This window comes from Heliconius melpomene, unplaced genomic scaffold (assembly GCF_056956725.1).
Source record: "Heliconius melpomene rosina isolate 202511_hmr_F unplaced genomic scaffold, ASM5695672v1 ptg000033l, whole genome shotgun sequence".
NCBI classification, from domain to species: Eukaryota; Metazoa; Arthropoda; class Insecta; order Lepidoptera; family Nymphalidae; genus Heliconius; species Heliconius melpomene.
Genome location: NW_028181867.1, coordinates 133,609 through 154,294, shown reverse-complemented (window position 1 = coordinate 154,294; position 20,686 = coordinate 133,609). Strand labels below are relative to the sequence as shown.

The following is a 20,686-nucleotide window of genomic DNA, read 5'->3' as shown; positions in this document are numbered from 1 at the left end:
AGCTACAACCAGTAGTGTTCTCGCTGCAGTTGAGGGGTTCAAATGTTTTAAAGGGAATGCGTAAAATTACATCTCAGGGTTATAAACGGCTTTTATTTTGGTAAGTATTCTATAATTTCGTTTTCTTGTTTATGTTATTTGCTTCTTTTTACAAAATCTCAAAAAAGAACGTCAGTGCTTGCACATGCAACACGTGGCTTATGAGCAAATATTTAAAAAGGTTAGAATTTCTCAGACTTCATTCTCAATTTCGTTATATTTCGTTACGTAACGAAACTGAGAAAATATGAAGCCTAGTTCACAAATACGGTACCAATGTTTTCTTATATATGTTTATAATAAAATTTTATCGAACCGGTGCTTGTATATGGAAGATATGTATATAAGAAAAAAAAATGCTGGCATATGAAAAAAACTATTAGTGACTTTTCATAACGTAAAGTAACCAAAAATAATGATTTTTAAGTTTTTTTGCTTGTTTGCTTGTTTGTCTATGTGTTTGTGAAACTCAGAAACAGCTGAACCGATTTAGTTAAAATTTATTTTTATTCTTTCTGAAATTAGTTGTGATTTTGTGATTATTATTTTTTGATATATATTTTTGTATTTTCAGTAAGCGTAAGCTCCTATGTCAAATGCTGAAACAAATGCTTTTTTTTTTAGATATAGAGAACGTCTTAAAAAGACCAATTCTATTAAATATGAAGATATGCGGAATAAACACAAAAAATTAAACTTAATTCCAATGATAACGACTCAAATTTTGATATATTTTAAAGTGAATTTAATTTTATCATTAACTTTGTGATCTCTAACTAGAAATATAAGTTTATTACGTTACGAACTAGCATTATTATATTGTTAATATTCTCACTTTGTTATGTTTTCTTCTTACATTTATAATCTGTTAATTCAACGATTGAACCTTTAAAATTTTGATCTGTGTCTCATTAAATAAAAAAAAACAATAGTTTTATTCATATAATATCGTTATTTTGTTGTGTATAATGCCTTATGTCATCAGTTTCGTAACAAACTTTATCAGTGTTGTTACTTATCAGTTACGTTACGAATTCGAAAATGTCCACTTTTCTGATTATGACCCATAAATTATTTAATCATTTTAAAGTCTACATACACTTTCATTATTTGCCACTTCAACAACCACAGCTCGGCTTGGCTACTAGTCGATGGTTGTAAAGAAAAGTCTTCATTTGATTGAACAGACAATTGCTCCAAGTATCGTTTTCTAAACATTTATGTAATATTAATAATAATAATAATAATAATAATAATAACTCTTTATTGTACACCCAAGAAAAGACACAAAAATACAATAACATTATCTAAATGTACAAAAGGCGGCCTTATTGCTTAATAGCAATTTCTGCCAGGCAACCTTAAGGCAGAGGACATAGCAAATTAAGATAGGGGTAGGGTGCAAAAAAAATATAATTAAGGGTATAAAATAAATAACAATATATTTACCATACATAACACATACAAAGCATAAGTTACGGAACCCTAACCCTACGAATATGCTGACGTACCAAAGTACTCGCCTGATCTCAGGCGACCACCCAGCGATTTCTTCGAATTGTCCAATGCACCTGTGTTTTAATTCTCGTAATTATAATATCTTATTAGAAGTTAAAAACACTCTTTATTCTCACTTCGATTAAAGCAGTCGTTAGTTTTAAGAATAATTGTATTAATATATAATTAATAAATAATTAATAATTATTCGGTTTTTTTTCAATCCCTCGACTGCCGCAAACGTAATTGGCGCAGTCGGTAGGATTTTCGCGGGCCGGTTCGCGATCGGTTTAAATTAATTACTCGATAATTATCATCGCGTCGCGTGCCGCCCGGGTGGCTATCGAGCACCGTTCGAGAATCCAGAATCTACGGACCTGTGGCAGCCGGGAGTAGAATCCAGCCTTCGATTCAACTGAGAAGAGACCAGATAATGCAATTTATGTGAGTACATAAGAATTGTTCTCGTGTGGCTCCTTCCTATTCATAAGTTACCAAAATTTTCCATCCTAACACATCTAGGACCCGAGAGCCTCCATCTAGGCAAGCCCGTCGGTTAGGTATAGATAGATTAAGAAATATTAATTCGCAAGAAATAAAAAATTTAAATTTAGATTGTAGTTATTCTAATTTAATTAATTTAGTTAACATGTCTCACGATCCGGACACCATATTTAAGGCCCTCCGCCTTGTCCCGGAGTTCGACGGGAACCCAAATATTTTAACTCGATTTATTCAAATTTGTGACCATTTAGCGATCCAATATCTTAGTGAATTACCTGGTAGTGAATTTTCTAACGTATGTTTGTTAAATGGAATTTTAAACAAGATAACGGGCACAGCAGCAAGCAAAATTAATTCAAACGGAATACCCGATAGTTGGCTAGGTATTAAAACACTTTTAATTAATAACTTTTCCGACCAAAGGGATGAGACCGCCCTATACAATGATCTCTCCTTAGCCACACAAGGTAATAGAAGCCCTCAAGAATTTTATGACCATTGTCAAAATTTGTTTAGCATGTTAATGACCTATGTTACACTACATGAGACACTATCCACCACTATCGAAGCAAAGCGCGATTTATATAAAAAAGTAACAATGCAGGCCTATGTTCGTGGTCTTAAAGAACCATTAGGATCCCGCATTCGTTGTATGCGACCACCAACTATAGAAAAAGCTCTGGAATATGTACAGGAAGAACTTAATACTATGTACATGCACAGCCGTTACGAGGTTTCAAAATTTAACAAAACCGTAACGCTAGACCTAACGCTACTCACCACACATTCGCACCACGCACATTTCCACTAAGTATACCTATATACCAAAATAGATCTAACACACAGCCTTTTAAATTTAATAATGAACACCAACACCCTAGACTACCCACGCACACACAAAGAATGTTCGGTGCACCACCTCCGAACTACAACCCTAACAGTCATATGTTTAAGTTACCGCCTCGAAATAGTAACACACAGAAGCCCAATCAAGGCAATGGATTTCCTAGACCTATGAGCGGTGTGAGCCACTTTGTGTCTCGACCACTGCCACCAACACAGCATACACTTACAGGACATAATTGGTTAAAATACGGTAATCCTCCCCCGAGAAATTATTTTAAATCAAGGGAAATAAATTTTAATAACTTTGAAGACGATTACTCGTACGATTATTACACAGACTTTGAACCGTATTACAGTAACGAATACATAAAATACCCCTATGACTATGACTATGACTACTATGAAGCTTATCCCCAAAACTATACCGATAATCCCACTACGTCACAAATAGAAACCATTAATGAGATTACATCTGACGATAATGAGCAGGATTTTCAGAAAATCTCCAAGTCCGACACCTTAAGATAGAAATTAATCTACATACACAACGTCACCTTCCATATACAGGAGCCAATCAATCCTTTTTAAGTCCAACTGTTGTAGAAAAATATCTTAATAATTTTCCTTTAAACTACGATCCATTTGAAGTATGTAATGTTCATGCCAAAACTAGAAGTGACTATTCAATAACTATACCGAGCTTTAATGAATTTAATGACCCGCGTAATATAACATTTTATGTATATTAATTTCATGATTTTTTCGATGGACTCATAGGAACCGATTTGTTAGACAAATGGGAAGCAGTAATAGATTATAAAAATAAAACACTTATTACCAAGACTGCTTCAAACCCCATATACGTACATGACTCCCGTAATGTAAATTTATATGAAGATATAATCCCAGCAGGACAATCAAAATTGTTAAATATTCCTATTAATATACACGATGGCGAAGCATACGTAAAAGAACAAAAAATTTCAAATTGCATAATTAGTGAATGCCTTACGTCCGTTAAGAATAGCAGAGGTATCGTAGAAGTAAAAAATCCTAGTAGGAATGACGTAATATTCTCAATGGACCGAGCCGTCTATGCAAAAATTAATAATATCACTTTTAGATGCAATGAACAATCGCAACGTGTAAAAGACGTTCTGACGCGACTTCGTACAGAGCATCTTAACGTTGAGGAACGGAAAAATCTAGAAATACTATGTAGCCAATACGCTGACGTATTTTATCTAGAAGGCGAGCCTCTTACTTTTACAAATAAGTTAAAACACTCGATTAAAACCACCGACGAAGTCCCCGTCCACACAAAAAGCTATAGATACCCATATGTTCATAGACATGAAGAAGGAAGACAGACAGAAACAAATAGGTCAAATGCTCGATCAAGGAATAATAAGACCCTCTAATTCGGCATGGAGCTCACCTATTTGGGTGGTGCCTAAAAAGGTCGACGCATCCGGTAAAAGAAAATGGCGAATCGTTGTTGATTTTCGCAAATTAAACGAAAAAACAATAGACGATAAATATCCTATCCCCAACATTAACGACGTATTAGATAAATTAGGAAAATGTCAGTATTTTACGACTTTAGACTTAGCCAGCGGATTTTATCAGGTACAAACAGATCCTCAGGACATACATAAAACGGCATTTAACGTAGAAAATGGACATTATGAATTCCTTCGTATGCCCATGGGATTAAAAAATTCTCCGGCGACCTTTCAGCGAGTGATGGACGATGTGCTGAAAGGCCTACAAAACTCTATTTGCCTAGTCTATATGGATGATATAATGGAGAATAATCACTAATTTTAAATTCTAGCTCATCGTATTGTCTTTTAAAAACAAAAAATACTTGTGAAAGAATTATTTTGATACGTCTATTAGTTTTTGAGATATTGTCCTTTAAAGTAAGCGCGCGACGCGAGATTCCGTCGGGCCATATCCGACTCGCGTGACGTCACAGGTCTTGCAAAACTCGCTCGCTCAGTTCGTCTTCGTTCACTCGCAGTTCGCGCTCTTCTTTAGCTGGCGGTCCACCACAAATTTAGTTTCGTTTAATAAATAATATATAGGTATATTTTAAAAATCTTTTCTTTTCACATACATAATGTAATAGCGAGCATTGTATTTTAAGATATTGAAGTTTTGATAGTACTTTGTCAAAAAAACAGTTCTATCCTGCGCGGTTTCATGGCGTGTTGTACCAAAATCTTTAGCTTTGATTATTTTTATTGTAGTATCGATACTAGAAAGCTTGATTTTTTCCAACAACACTTGGCTTGGCTTGCGTTACCACAAACTTAATCAGTTTAACTTTTTACTTTAATGGAGAGACTACTCAGAACTTTGATGGAGGCATACAGGAAAAAAAGGAGAGCTCTGCATTAGATTTGCGGCCTTTTTAGATTTGCAGAAGGCCTTTAACTGTGTGCCTCGTCAATGTATTTGGAGGGCATTGCGATCCAAAGGGATCCCTGAGGCCTATATTGAGATTATCAGAGATATGTACCACGATCCCGCTTTGCGATTCGCGATGGTTAGGATTGCTGTTGGCGACACCAAACCCTTTAGATTACAGTAGGGGGTTCACCAAGGCTCGGCTTTTAGTTCGTTCATATTTATTGTAGTGTACTGTCACGGCTCACATCCAGGACTAGCCTCAATGGCTGATGATGTATGCCAATGACATTACACTCATTGAAGAGAAGCAACTAATGCTGGACCGTAAAGTGAACCTCTGGAAGGGTGCGCTTGAGAACAGCGGTCTTAAACAAAATGTGTCGAAGACCGAATACATAGCCTGAGGGAGCCCGAACTCGAGCACCGTCCTTGTAGGTCCTGAGCCCGCCGTTAAGTTGGAAAAGTTTCAAGTACCTTGGATGCATGAGTCTGGAGGCATCGATCACGATGTCCATGGCTGGATAAGCGCTGCCTGGGCCAAATGGTGGGAGGTTATTGGTGTCGTGTGCGACCGCAGAATACCACCCAAGCTCAACGGGCTGATATATAAGAGCATCATCTGACTGGTTCTATTATTCGGCAGCAAATGTTGGCCAGCACTATCTCGGCACGCTGAGGAGCTTCACGTCACGGAAATGAAGATGCTGCGGTCTGACGCATTCGAGGTAGTCTTGGGGTCCATGACGTAGCGGATAAGCTCCAAGAGCGTGGCTTAAGATGGTATAGCAACGTTGCGCGCCGGCGTAGGAACTATGTCGGATGCAAGTTCCTTGCTATGTCTGTCCTGTCCCTGGAGCTGGACCTCCGAACGCCCAAGAATGCGGTGTTTGGATGTCGTGATGCAAGACATGAGTGCCAATGGTCGAACCACTCAGGACGTTACAAATCGTGTAAAGTGGAGTAGGTTAAGCAGGAAGGCAGACCCTGGCAACACACGCCGGGATTCGACGATGTAGCCCATTATAAATGCCATGGTATGTTTACAATCACCTCTGCTGGCGGCACAATCTTCGCAGATTACGTATAAACTTATTGCTTCTTTTCATTGCATTCCAAGCTGCAATAATATAGTTTAATACGTGCACGGTGTTCTGCTGTAATCTACATTTGGCAATACATACATAACCTACTCTTTTAACTTATACGTACGCAATAGCACGCAATAGTACGCATCACGACCATAACTCTCTCTTGCCGATCTTCAATAATCACAATAGAAATATTATTCAGATATACATACGAGTATATAAAAATATTAAAAATGTACATTAAAAAAAAATTGTGCATGCTCAACTTACTCCATGAATTTAGTTATATTATTATTATATTATTTTCACTTATAAAACAATCTTACTACTTTGAACTTGAATAAAAAGTTTGGTACTTTTAACGCAAATAGCGTTACCTACAATATGAAACTAGTTAGGTTAGGTTACATTACAGTTTTAAATAAATAATTTCAGATTAAATAACGTAAGATAGTTATTATCTATATCTATACCCCAAATTGAATTAATATTACTAGTTAGACAACAAAACTTATCTTCGCATTTTTACTCCTCGCATTTCTGTGGCGACGAAATCACTATTTTCCGATAAATAATCGGCAACCATAAATCTATCTATTACAGGTAGGTTATCCGATTGACATTTTTCGAATCCTTCATCCATTTTAATTAATTGTATTAACACTAAATACAATCGAGTAACAAACAAACAAAGTACTGCGCGAGATCTCCTATCACCGTTGGCAGACCCTGTTAGCGGCATTTGAAATTTTTGCAAACTTCAAATGCCTGTAAAATCATAACTACTTGGTTTTTTTTAATGAAACACAAACTAGTGTATTTGTATACGTAAAAACTTTACTGTAACGAACTTTGAAGTATTATTTCATACCTATTACCATTCCTCATTGTCTATAGTACATCCTTACAGGAGCATATAGTGAATTTAAGTAAAGTTTTTCAGAGACTACGAGAATCCAACTTTAAAATCCAAATGGATAAGTCAGAATTTTTAAAACGAGAGACAGCTTTTCTAGGTCATATTATAAGTGCAGACGGAGTTAAACCTAACCCCGAAAAAATAGCTGCAATAGAAAAATATCCCATACCGAAAACATCAAAAGAAATAAAACAATTCCTAGGCTTAGTTGGATATTATCGTAAATTTATTCCAGACTTCGCAAAATTAACAAAACCCCTTACACAATGTCTAAAAAAAGGTAGGAAAATCATTTTAAATGACGAATACATATCTAGTTTTGAAAAGTGTAAAACAGTTTTAACAAATGACCCAATACTTCAATACCCCGACTTCAATAAAGAATTTAACCTCACAACTGATGCATCCAATGTGGCTATAGGTGCTATTTTATCACAAGGCCCTATAGGATCCGATAGACCAATTTGCTATGCCTCTAGGACCCTTAACGACAGTGAACAAAACTATAGTACCATAGAAAAAGAATTATTGGCTATAGTCTGGGCAACAAAGTACTTTAGGCCTTACTTATTTGGAAGGAAATTTAAAATAGTTACAGACCATAAACCATTGCAATGGATGATGAACCTAAAAGAGCCAAATTCACGGCTTACGAGATGGCGTTTACGATTAAGCGAATTTGACTATACAGTGATATATAAAAAAGGTAAGAGTAATACTAACGCGGACGCTCTCTCTAGAATAGAAATACATGCAAAAGAAACAAATTCATTAATAGACGAAATCGACGAATTAAATTCCCTATTAGGCAATCCGTCCGATACCTTACGCAGGGTATCAAATTCCTCTACGGTATCGGTTCCTGAAAGATTAAACTCTTCAACAATAGCCGCCTCTCATCGATCTAATTCCTCTACGTTAACGGCAGACAGTAGTCACGATAGACCTCTTAATAAATTTCATAGACCTTTCGATCTATTAAATGGACATTTTGACCCCCGAGACTGTCTTGACCTTGACCTCATTCGACAAATGTTACAACAATACTTACAGACCTATAAAGAGCGGATGAAAAAAGAGTACGACATCATTAACTAATCATCCCTTAGTGACTGAACGACCCTTATTGAAAATAGAAATAATACACGCGAACCTGAGATAGAATATGCACCCGATCCATTAGCTGAAAGACAGAAAACAGCCCCTAGATATACACAAGACACTGTCCTTGTCGATTTACCCATACATATTTACACTAAAAAGAAACGTGGTCCTATGGCAAAATCGCGACTAAAGCGAATCCCTAAAGCAGCAAATTTGTTACAGGATCCTAGTGTTTGCGATGCTACCCCTGGTACATCTTCAGGACATTAAATTCGCGGACATTAAATCTAAAAAGATAGCACACACAGTCTACAGAATCATTTACACAATTATAAAAATCAATTACTTAGGTACATGCCATTAGATATTATTCAGTATATGAAATACAGATAAATTACTTGCTTAACAAATTAGACGAGATATTACTTCAAATTAAATCCTTACAACCCACTAGATCTAAAAGAGGAATCATTGATGGACTCGGAACAGTTATAAAAAGTATTACAGGGAACTTAGACTATACTGATGCTTTAAAGTATAACGAAGCTATAAAATTATTAGAACATAATCAAGAGAAAATTACAAATAAAATTAATAATCAATTAAGCATAAGCAAAGAATGGATCACTAAATATAATAGCGTTTTGACTCAACTAGTAGAAAATCAAAGTAAAATTAATAGTACCTTAATGTTAATACTTTCTAACAAAATGAATAATGGTTTGACTTTAATTAAATATGCGAAATTTGGCCAACTATTAGTAATATTAAGTGAAAACATAGACGATTTAAGGAACGAATTATTAAGAATAGAAAATAGTTTAGCTTTTATACATGCATCAAGCATGCACCATTCTATGATTAGTATAGATATATTAAGTTCAATGATAGACAAGCTTAAGACTATCTACGGAAAAGATAGTATTTTAAATTTAGAATTAAGAGAATATTATAATATAATTCAACCGGCTTCTTACTATGCTAATAAGCAAATAGTTTTTATATTCCGATTTCCTATTATTTCTAAGGATATTTTTTTATTATATAGATTAGCAGTAGTACCTAATAAAAAATCACAGGCTCTTATCCCATCCTCTCCTTTCATTGCAACAAACGATAATTCATTCTTGTACATAGAGGCCGAATGCCCGAAACATAGCAGCTGGTATCTCTGCCAAGTAGAACTCAACCATCAGATACGTACAAATTCCGATTGTATCCACGAGCTAATTATTAACCAAATATTGAAAGAATCTTGTCACTTAACTACAGTTAATCTTTTACGAGGATCTATGGAGAAACTAGACGATATGCACTATATTATATCGTTTCCTGAGAATCAAAAGATACAAATATCATGCAATGAACACGAATTTACATCATTAAAAGGCAGCTACCTTATAACTATTCCCCTAGGATGCCAAATTATATCCGAAGAATTTACGTTAATCAACGACAACAACGAAATAAGAGGACAGCCCTTAAAATTGATAAAGATATCCGATGAAATTGCTCACCTAGATACAACTATTAATATATCATCTATAAATCTTCATGGACTCCATAGACTCAAAGATAAAATTGTGATGCAATCACCGCTACACATTGAACACGAAAAAGATACTACAGTATATCATACAACCATACCAGTATACGCAATATTATTCAGTGCAGGTGCACTTATCATTTTATTACAATATAAAAAGTATAAGAAAACTATTGGAAAGAATGAGGAAAGTTTGGAAAATGGAGATAACCCAGAAGATCCTAAGGAAGCGTGTACTCCGGCAACTTTTTCACTCAACATTCTCAAATAGTTGCCTCTCTAGGGGTGGAGGAGTTATGGAACCCTAACCCTACGAATATGCTGACGTACCAAAGTACTCGCCTGATCTCAGGCGACCACCCAGCGATTTCTTCGAATTGTCCAATGCACCTGTGTTTTAATTCTCGTAATTATAATATCTTATTAGAAGTTAAAAACACTCTTTATTCTCACTTCGATTAAAGCAGTCATTAGTTTTAAGAATAATTGTATTAATATATAATTAATAAATAATTAATAATTATTCGGTTTTTTTTCAATCCCTCGACTGCCGCAAACGTAATTCATACATAAATAAATATAACCGTATCAATATACATACATACAAATACATACACACATATATATATATATATACTACATACATACATAGATAAAGATAAGAACTAAATGGTAAGAATAAAATGTAAAATGGCAGAAAAAAAAAGGAAAAGAACCTAAGTCTGGTATGGTTCTTTAAATCTGGCGTTCCGAGCACGCCAGTTGAGCACATATCACTTCGCCAATGTCACGTTGTATGGAGAAGACACGAAGGAGGTTGTACGGTAAAAAATAGACAGTGTTACACGATAGGAAAATGCATGTAGAAAAAAAAAAGATCCAGTTAAAATTGCCTTCACCTACAAATAAAGTTAAAATTAGTATAATAAATTATATACATAACACAGAGATTAGTAATAAGAAATATAATACAAAGGTTAGCTTATAATTTAATTTTGTTATATCTAATATATTTACATAAAAATTTACAAAGAGGACTAAACACAAACATTAACAAACATTGAACATTAAGAGGACGGGGAACTTTATGAGGAAGGACGTCGTATAAGGGACGGATTAGCTTCGGGCAAGTGAAAAGGATGTGAGGAGGGGAACCGTCGTCTAGGCCACATTCACACAGTGAGTGGTCCCTGACCCTGATCTTAGCTAGGTGCACAGGCGTACATGCATGTCCTAGGCGCAAGCGACAAATAGTTGATATAATCCTCCGTTCAGTAAATCTTTGGGAGAAAAACCAAGATCGCCTGGGGATATTAGGTTGAATAGCACCATAGAATTTACCTTTCTGAGATTTTGACAATTCCCAGAATTCAGACCATGACACATCCAAATGAGTTAATGCAAGAGACAACAGATCCTGGGCCGAAATAGAAGAGTGATCTGAATTACCACACTGGACGGCCAATTTTGCGCACGAGTCTGCAGATTCATTCCCACTTATTCCAGAATGACCTGGAATCCATGCCAAAGTAACATCCAAACCCTTTAAATAACATGAGTACAGTTCTTCACGAATCCTTAAAATAATTGAAGACCTTAGTTTACTATGAAATGGATTTCCCTTTATAGCCAATATGCAACTTAAAGAGTCAGTACAAATAACAGTCTGTTTAAAGTCATGGGAGTCTGTGAAACGGATTGCTTCTAACAAAGCAACAGCCTCTCCAGTAAACACAGATGATTCGGGAGGACATTTAAATTGTAATATAATTTTGAATTTTGGTATCCAGCAAGCTGCACCAACACAGCTTTCTTTTGAAAGCTTTGATGCATCTGTAAAGATGAGGATGTGATTTGAAAAATTTTCATTTACTATGGATTGAAATTTTGTGTTGGTGTCAGCAGCTCCCTTGGTTAGACCAAGATTAGTGATAACAGAAGGATGGTGCACTAAAGCTTTATAAGGTGTACAGAATAAAGGATTAGATGGAGAAGAGGACAAGGGATGGGGAAGAGAAGTAAATTTCAGGAAACTATTGAGCAAGTAGGGTAGGGGCCTGCCCGGAGGAATGAGGTCCGCTAAATCAGATAGCTTGGACCATAGAGGGTGGGATGACAGCTGTAACATTTTACCAACAAACCGATCACACAGGAATTGGCGACGGATAGGATAGGGAGGATCAACACACTCAACCTGCAGTGCGTTGGTGGGAGAAGACTTCATTGCACCTATAATAATTCGTAGGCATTTGTATTGGATTCTATTGAGTTTTTCAGTAGCAACTTTGTTAAAGGGGTCTAAAACAAATAATCCGTGGTCAATGTGACTACGGATAATGGCATTGTACAGTAGTTTGAGAGTATAAGGGTGTGCACCCCACCACACACCAGACACAGCTCTTAAAGCGTTGATGCCGTTTTCACATTTTTTACTGACATGTTCAGCATGGGCAATTCCGTTCAGTCTTTTATCGAGAATCATGCCTAAGAATTTAACATTTTCTGCTAATTGGATAATATTATTACCGCAATAAATTTGAAAATCAGGAGTTACTCTCTTTTTGGAAAATACTACCGCCCGGCACTTTGCTACTGATAGTGCCAAGCCATGATCAGAGAGCCATTGGTTTAAATAGTGTAAAGCAGTATTCAGACGATAAGTTATGTCCTCCACAGATTTTGAGCTGTAGTAAAGGACGATGTCATCAGCGTATTGAAGAATGTTACAAAAACTATTGACAGACAATTCAAGGTCATGAGTGTATAAATTATACAACAGAGGACTTAGAGCAGAACCTTGAGGCAAACCTTTCCAGACAAGTCTGGGAGGTATAGTAAGAAGTGGATGTTTCACAGATATTGATCTACCGGTCAGCAGATTACATACGAAATGAGCCATCCTCGGCGGAATACTCAGCTGGTGCAATTTTTGCCTGAGTACCGGAAGAAGAACATTATCATATGCAGATGCAACATCTAGAAAAACACCAACCAAATACTCTCCTTTGGCATACGCTCGTCGAATGTCTGTAGTAAAAACACTGAGACTATCTGTGGTACTTAACCCCTTTCTGAAGCCAAACTGAGAGGGTGCTAAGATATTTCTGCTCTCCACTATCCACTCCAAACGATTTTTTATAAGCCGTTCCATAATTTTTGATAAAGCAGAAGCTAGAGCAATGGGTCTGTATAAATTAGGATCAGAAGGAGATTTTCCAGGTTTTAGGATGGGAATAACATTTTGGAACTTCCAAGATTTGGGGATGTTACCTGATTGAAATATGTTATTGATTAAATTTAAAAAGTGCCTCTTAGACTTCTCATTTAGTCTAGCAATAAAAGAGTAAGAGATACAGTCCTCACCTGGACTTGTATCTCTTAAATCCGTTAAGACATTTTTGAGTTCTTCGAACGAAAAATTTGCATCCATTTCATCCGAAGATTCAATCAGTTGGGATACAAATAAATCATAAGATGGTACAAAGGGAGGAGCAAGTTTGTTAGCAAAATCATTAAGCCATAGAGAGGGATTATTGGAAGTAGGACTGGAACTATTGTTAAGAGAACGACGAAATCTCCTAACATTCGTCCATACAAGTGAGGAAGAAGAACGAGGACTAAGGGATTCACAAAAATTAGTCCATCCAAGTTTTTTCTTTTTCCCAGTTAAGTTTCTAAATTTCGCATCTCTGCGCTTGTACTCAATGTAATTCTCCATAATCATACAGGCAGCATATGATTCTTCGGCAAATGTTCGCCGATCGACAGAATCAGAGCATTCCTGATCCCACCAGGGATTGAAATGCATCCAATTCTGAATGGAGTGTTTTTTAGGGATATGCAAGTCAGCTGCAGACAAGATGGCAGAGACAAAACGATCATAGCAAAGAATGATATTCTCAAAATTACCGAATTCAGGAAGATTGCCCAGCATGCAATCCACAGAGTCGGCATACTCATTCCAGTTAGCTTGTTTTAAATTATATTTAGAGGAAGAATTTAGAGGGGGAGCAGGGGAATGTCTATTATGTATAGAGAGGAGTATAGGGAAGTGGTCACTACCATGGGTAGAAGGAAGAACAGACCATGATAGCTGGGAAGCAAGAGAAGGAGAAGATAAGGAAAGGTCAACAGCGGTCTTAGGATTCTGATTTGGATTAACCCTACGAGTCGGAGAGCCATCATTGAGAATGCAAAGAGATACATCATCAATCATGTCTACCAACGAAGGAGAAAATCCATCACAGTAATAACACCCCCACAATGAGTGATGAGTGTTAAAATCACCCAGGACCAACACAGGACTAGGAAGAGAAGAGATAATAGACTTTAGCTCAAGGAAAAGAGAGGGAGAGGTGTGAGGGATATAAATCGAGAGGAAGGAGATATTGAAAGCCCTCACAGCAACAGCATTAATCTGTTGGCTGTGAAGAGGGATAGGGATAAGGGTATAAGGAGAGGAGTGCTGGATAAGGATAGCACAACCTCCATACCCGTCACTTCTGTCTTCCCTTAAACAGGCGAAACCTGGTACCCTAAAACGGGAGCCAGGCACCAACCATGTTTCCGAGAGGGCAATAATGACAGGATTATACAGAGAAATAATGTTAAGTAATTCGTGCTTTTTGGCACGAATACTTTGACTATTCCACTGTAGGAAGCTCAGTGGCTCCATTGTTTAGTATTTTATAAATTGTTAGTAAATTCTGGGCAACGTTGGACGGTATAGGAAGTTCATCAGCGGTTTGGAAGATACTCACAAGGGTTTCAGTTAGTGCAACCAATAGATCTTTTCTAGATTCCATTGGACTGTCAACACCTTGGTTTAAAGCAGAACCATTAGGAAGGGAAGAAGGACAATTGGCAATTAAGGCTTGATGAGCTTGTCTATTATATCCCTTTGCTAAAGGAGCGCGGGGACGGGGAGACTGGAAAACTGTCTTTCGGTAGGATTTATATGGAGTAACAGGGGCAGATGAGTTTGGTGATAAGGTGTTAGAAAGTGTGGGTGGGGAGGATATTTCCTTAGCCATATCGGCATAGGAATTGCGGACAGGAGGGAAACGAGCGGAAGCCTTTATATATGATATACACTCCTGAGACATTGTAATTTTGATGGACTGTTGCCTTGCAAACTCAGGACAGTCCTTGTCTGAGGCAAAATGTTTGCTCTCACAGTATAAACAATAAAAATTTTCCCTGCTTCTGTCACATGCTTCACCATTGTGGGACTCTGAACACTTGTAACACCTTGGCTTTGATCTGCACTGTGATTTTACATGACCAAATCGACAACAATTTAAACATTGGATAGTAGGGTATCTATAGGGTTCAACTGGGAGGGATGAATGATATGAAAAGACCCTTTCAGGCAACATTTGACCACGGAATGTGACTACAACCGACTGAGTCGGGACCCATGTAGTCACACCCTCACTGACACACTTTCTATTTAAACGCATTACGCAACGTTTAAGAGGGAAACTCCAAGGAACTTACAAATTCATCTAGTGAAAAATCGACTGGGACATCCCTTACAATACCCATTCTAGTAATATTGAACGTTGGGATAACAGCAACATATTTACATAAGCTGAGTATGGGATTGGATAAAAACAAATTCGCTGCAGTAGCTGTTGAGAATTCAACGCTAATTTTGTTGCGACCAACACTTTTCACACCATCGCTGGTGATATTTGTTATTTTATTTATGTGAAGGAATTGGCCAAATTTAATGGGTTTAATGGAAGTCCCAGCTGCAGGGTCTGGAGTTTCCCTTGACACATATACTATGAAAGGGCCTTTGTCCGTATCAAGGTAGGACTTAGGACTTTCAGATAGGGAAGGGTGGACTTATAAATTTTGAATGGATGGAGTCGCAGTGGCCGGGTTAATAATTGTTTTTTTAATGGCTTCATTGTTATTAGTAGGTGTATCATCACCTTGTCTTTTGCGGGAAATCGATTGTAAACCACCTATGCCACCTCCAGGGTCAGGGGGATCGGGTGGATGCTCTGCATCCATTTTACAACTAACTAACCTAACTTACCTATTAATATATTTTATCTAACGACAAAAACAACACAAACACTTACACAAACCTACCACCTTAACAACACAGATCTTTTATTTAAAAAACTGCAATTTGTACTAAAAAATTATGAATACTATACACAAAAATAAGATACTCTCACTACCACGTGTGTCAACCATAACAAACGTCAGCGAAGCTCTCTACGAATAAATGTAATTTTTTCAGAACCTAAGTCTTAAAGTGACATAAAGTGTAGTGACATAAAGTAATATTAGTTTTATAATATTTTTGTTGTTTTTTCTATTAAATACAAATGTTTGCGAAAATGGGTATTCTGATATAATTTATTATTATTACTTACATTTTTGATTGCAGAATCTTTTCTTGCGCGATGCTTAATATTGTTATAAAAATGTTTAAGCATGTGTTCATCTCTTGGCCCAATCGTACATATGCTGTTGTATTCCATAACAACGGATTTCCAGGTTGCCTGTTTCTGTTGCACAAAATATGCTCCTGTCCTCTTACAATCTATAACGTTTTGGTATCTGAAGCATAGTAATAAAAGTAGAACTAAATATACAACAATATTAATGCCATATACTTATATTGAGAATAGTATTATTGAACATACTTACTTTGCTACTATTGAAAGCAGAGTGTTTTTTTCTTCTAAAGTGTAGTTAGGTGCCCGCTTAGTTTTTTGTTTATTATTCATTTTAGATCTTATTAGAAATAAAGTAACACTCTGTTGTTTATATTTATTTTCTGGTTGACATTAATAATCCGTTTTATTTAAACATGTGAAACACGGTCAATTACTATAATTATGAATATTTTAATATTTGAAATTATTAGTTTTAAAAAGCACTTCTACACGAAATAATAATTACACAAATACGTTATACAATTTAGGAATGTTAATTTAGTTTTACACTCAACTTAATACAAAATTTAACAGATTACCGATAAGTATCGGTTTTTATACGTGTATGGGAACGCAACAGCCGTGCTCAAAAGTATTTGAGCAAATGATCAGTTGATTACAGTTTGACGAAAGTACGTTTTGAAGTGTGAAACGTAAAAAACTTAAGTGCGTGCTCAACCATTTAAGAATACTTAGTTGAGATTTTGTACTATACTCAATTCAGAAACCGGCCGTTAGTGTTCAATGTTTATATTTAGTCCTCTATGTAAATATATTAGATATAATAATATTAAACTATAAACTAACTTATTTGTAAAAGACTATTTATTACTAACCCATGTCCATGTATATATTGCAGTAGGCAGTACTTTAACTGGACCTCTCTTTATAATTTTGTTTGTTTTTTATTCTCCTATTGTGTAATATAATCTCTTTTTTACCGTATAACCTCCTTCGTGTGTTTGAGTGATTAGTGTTCATGCTCAACTGTATTATTTTAAAATAATACATTTGTTTAATACTAATTAACTTATTACCTAATGCCTTATTAAAACAACTAGCACCTTTTAATCGCTATTACATCATTTAAAAGGTATGTAATAAATTTGAGTTTCAATAAATAAACATTTATATTAGATCACTAATAGTGATAAGGTCGCCCTTGCATGCTACTCTACGTCTTCTGTCTTACTATATAGTTATGTGTTTGTTTATGTATGCAATAAAGAGTTTTATCTATCTATCTATCTATCATTTTTATCGAATGTGTTAGAAAAATTATAGTAGATAATATAAATAAAGATAAATTAGAATAATTGTCGGAATATATAAGATGATTGTCGTGTGGAACAAACATCAGAAGGTTGGTAACTGTAAGTAATGTTATTTTACCTTTTAAATGATGTGAAGCTTGGAGTAGTGCCATGGACTTGTGACCATAATTGTAGGCTTAAGGGATCCCTTAACGTTATAGGGTCATAATCAGAAAAGTGGACATTTTCGAATTCGTAACGTAACTGATAAGTAACAACACTGATAAAGTTTGTTACGAAACTGATGACATAAGGCATTATACACAACAAAATAACGATATTATATGAATAAAACTATTGTTTTTTTTATTTAATGAGACACAGATCAAAATTTTAAAGGTTCAATCGTTGAATTAACAGATTATAAATGTAAGAAGAAAACATAACAAAGTGAAAATATTAACAATATAATAATGCTAGTTCGTAACGTAATAAACTTATATTTCTAGTTAGAGATCACAAAGTTAATGATAAAATTAAATTCACTTTAAAGTACATCAAAATTTGAGTCGTTATCATTGGAATTAAGTTTAATTCTTTGTAAGTGTTTATTCCGCATAACTTCATATTTAATAGGATTGGTCTTTTTAAGACGTTCTCTATATCTAAAAAAAAAAAAGCATTTGTTTCAGCATTTGACATAGGAGCTTACGCTTACTGAAAATACAAAAATATATATCAAAAAATAATAATCACAAAATCACAACTAATTTCAGAAAGAATAAAAATAAATTGTAACTAAATCGGTTCAGCTGTTTCTGAGATTAGCGTGCACAAACACATAGACAAACAAGCAAACAAGCAAAAAAACTTAAAAATCATTATTTTTGGTTACTTTACGTTATGAAAAGTCACTAATAGTTTTTTTCATATGCCAGCAATTTTTTTTTCTTATATACATATCTTCCATATACAAGCACCGGTTCGATAAAATTTTATTATAAACATATATAAGAAAACATTGGTACCGTAATTGTGAACTAGGCTTCATATTTTCTCAGTTTCGTTTCGTAACGAAATATAACGAAATTGAGAATGAAATCTGAGAAATTCTAACCTTTTTAAATATTTGCTCATAAGCCACGTGTTGCATGTGCAAGCACTGACGTTCTTTTTTGAGATTTTGTAAAAAGAAGCAAATAACATAAACAAGAAAACGAAATTATAGAATACTTACCAAAATAAAAGCCGTTTATAACCCTGAGATGTAATTTTACGCATTCCCTTTAAAACATTTGAACCCCTCAACTGCAGCGAGAACACTACTGGTTGTAGCTACGACAGCATTGACTTTTAGAATAATGGTGCCACAATAAAAACTAATATTAAATACCATCCAAAATAATTGCGTTCATATTTTAATTGTACGTTACTAGCCCTGAGTAACAAAAAGACAATATTTTGGGACAAATTTAGTTAATTAATATTTATTATTTATTAAATAATGTATCAATAAAAGTAGTTCTATTTAATATTATGCATAAAGTAAAGTAATATAAACATATCTGAAATCAAATAAAACCATAAATATTCGTAACAAATCAATTTTTAAAAAGTAAAGTGGTGAATGGGACACGAAAAATTGTATGGAAGCATTTTGAAAAGTTTTTTGCAACTAACAAAAAATACTATTAAAAGCCTTAATACATTTAAAATATTACAAAAATCTTTAAGTTAATAAGTAAATTTATCTTAAATGGCAAAATATTTAAATTATCTTTAAAATTGTATTTTTAAAACGCATTCAAAGTAGCGGGACAAGAAAAGACACAAAATGTGCACTTTTTCTGATTATGACCCTATAACAACACTTGCCTTTCACTGCTCTAGCCCAGTACAATTACATATATCTTACCTGTACTGTAGTTACCACATTTGCAATTACAATAATAATTGATTATATGAACGATAAATCTATTAACATTTATAATGAAGATAGCCGAGGATATATAATACATTTTCAATAATACTATTATAGCGGTTGAGATGTGATACCACTATTTAATATGATCTTATTTATTTTAAGATAAGATAAGATAAAAAGTCTTTATTGCACATTTACAAGAGTTAAAATTATAATTTTAAGACATAAAATGCACAAAGGCGGCCTTATCACTAAAAGTGATCTCTTCCAGGCAACCAATCCAAGGATAGAATACATCTAAGAGTGAGGGCAAAATGTGGTGCAAAGCTTGAGTAAACTTAATAAATATATAACCTGTACATACAATACATAATACATATAGACACATACATATAGTTATTCATATATATACAATACACATACATAAATATATAGATAATATACATACACATATACATTAAATATATATAATATAATTGGGAAAGAGAAAATAAGATAAAATAAATGATAAAAATACAAATAGGTATACATATACTACATCCGAAGATAATGATTCTTAACTTTACGCTTAAAGATATTTATAGACGTAGACCGTCTCACGTCTCGTGGTAACGCATTCCATAATTTCACTGCTTCTACAGTAAAAGATTTACTGTAGCAGTGAGTGCGGCACTGCGGGAACTCGAGCACGTTATCACGTTTCGAGCGGAGACTGAAAGGAATACAGGAGTTAGAGCCAAGGAAGGAAAAGCGTTCCTTAAGGTAGGAAGGAGTATCGGGATGGAAAAGGATGGAATAGAGGAGCGTGACAGTGTGGAGGTTCCGACGGTTTTGTACAGAAAGCCACCGCAGCCTATCACGATACTGGCTGATGTGATCAAATTTCCTCAGTCCGAAGATGAATCTAATAACCAGGTTTTGTAGGCGTTCAAGTGTATTGAGCAATTGTTGCGAAATGTCCAGATAACAGGTGTCAGCATAGTCTAATATAGGCAGCAAGAGTGAGTGCGACAGGGAGATCTTGGTTTGTATGGGCAAAAGATTTTTCCATCTCTTTAGCCTACCAATAGTGTAGTACATCTTACGA

The 20,686-nt window shown here is 35.1% G+C and overlaps 1 long non-coding RNA gene across 1 annotated transcript; it reads right to left on the bottom strand.

Moving 5' to 3' along the window:
• Window positions 1–618: 618 nt before the first annotated feature.
• LOC146526462 (uncharacterized) lies at window positions 619–17,234 on the bottom strand. Its single transcript, XR_014879411.1, has 3 exons — window positions 16,634–17,234; window positions 16,357–16,543; window positions 619–1,249 (listed from the first exon to the last, which is right to left on the bottom strand). It is a non-coding gene; the product is annotated as an uncharacterized LOC146526462 (long non-coding RNA).
• Between the last annotated feature and the right edge of the window lie 3,452 nt (window positions 17,235–20,686).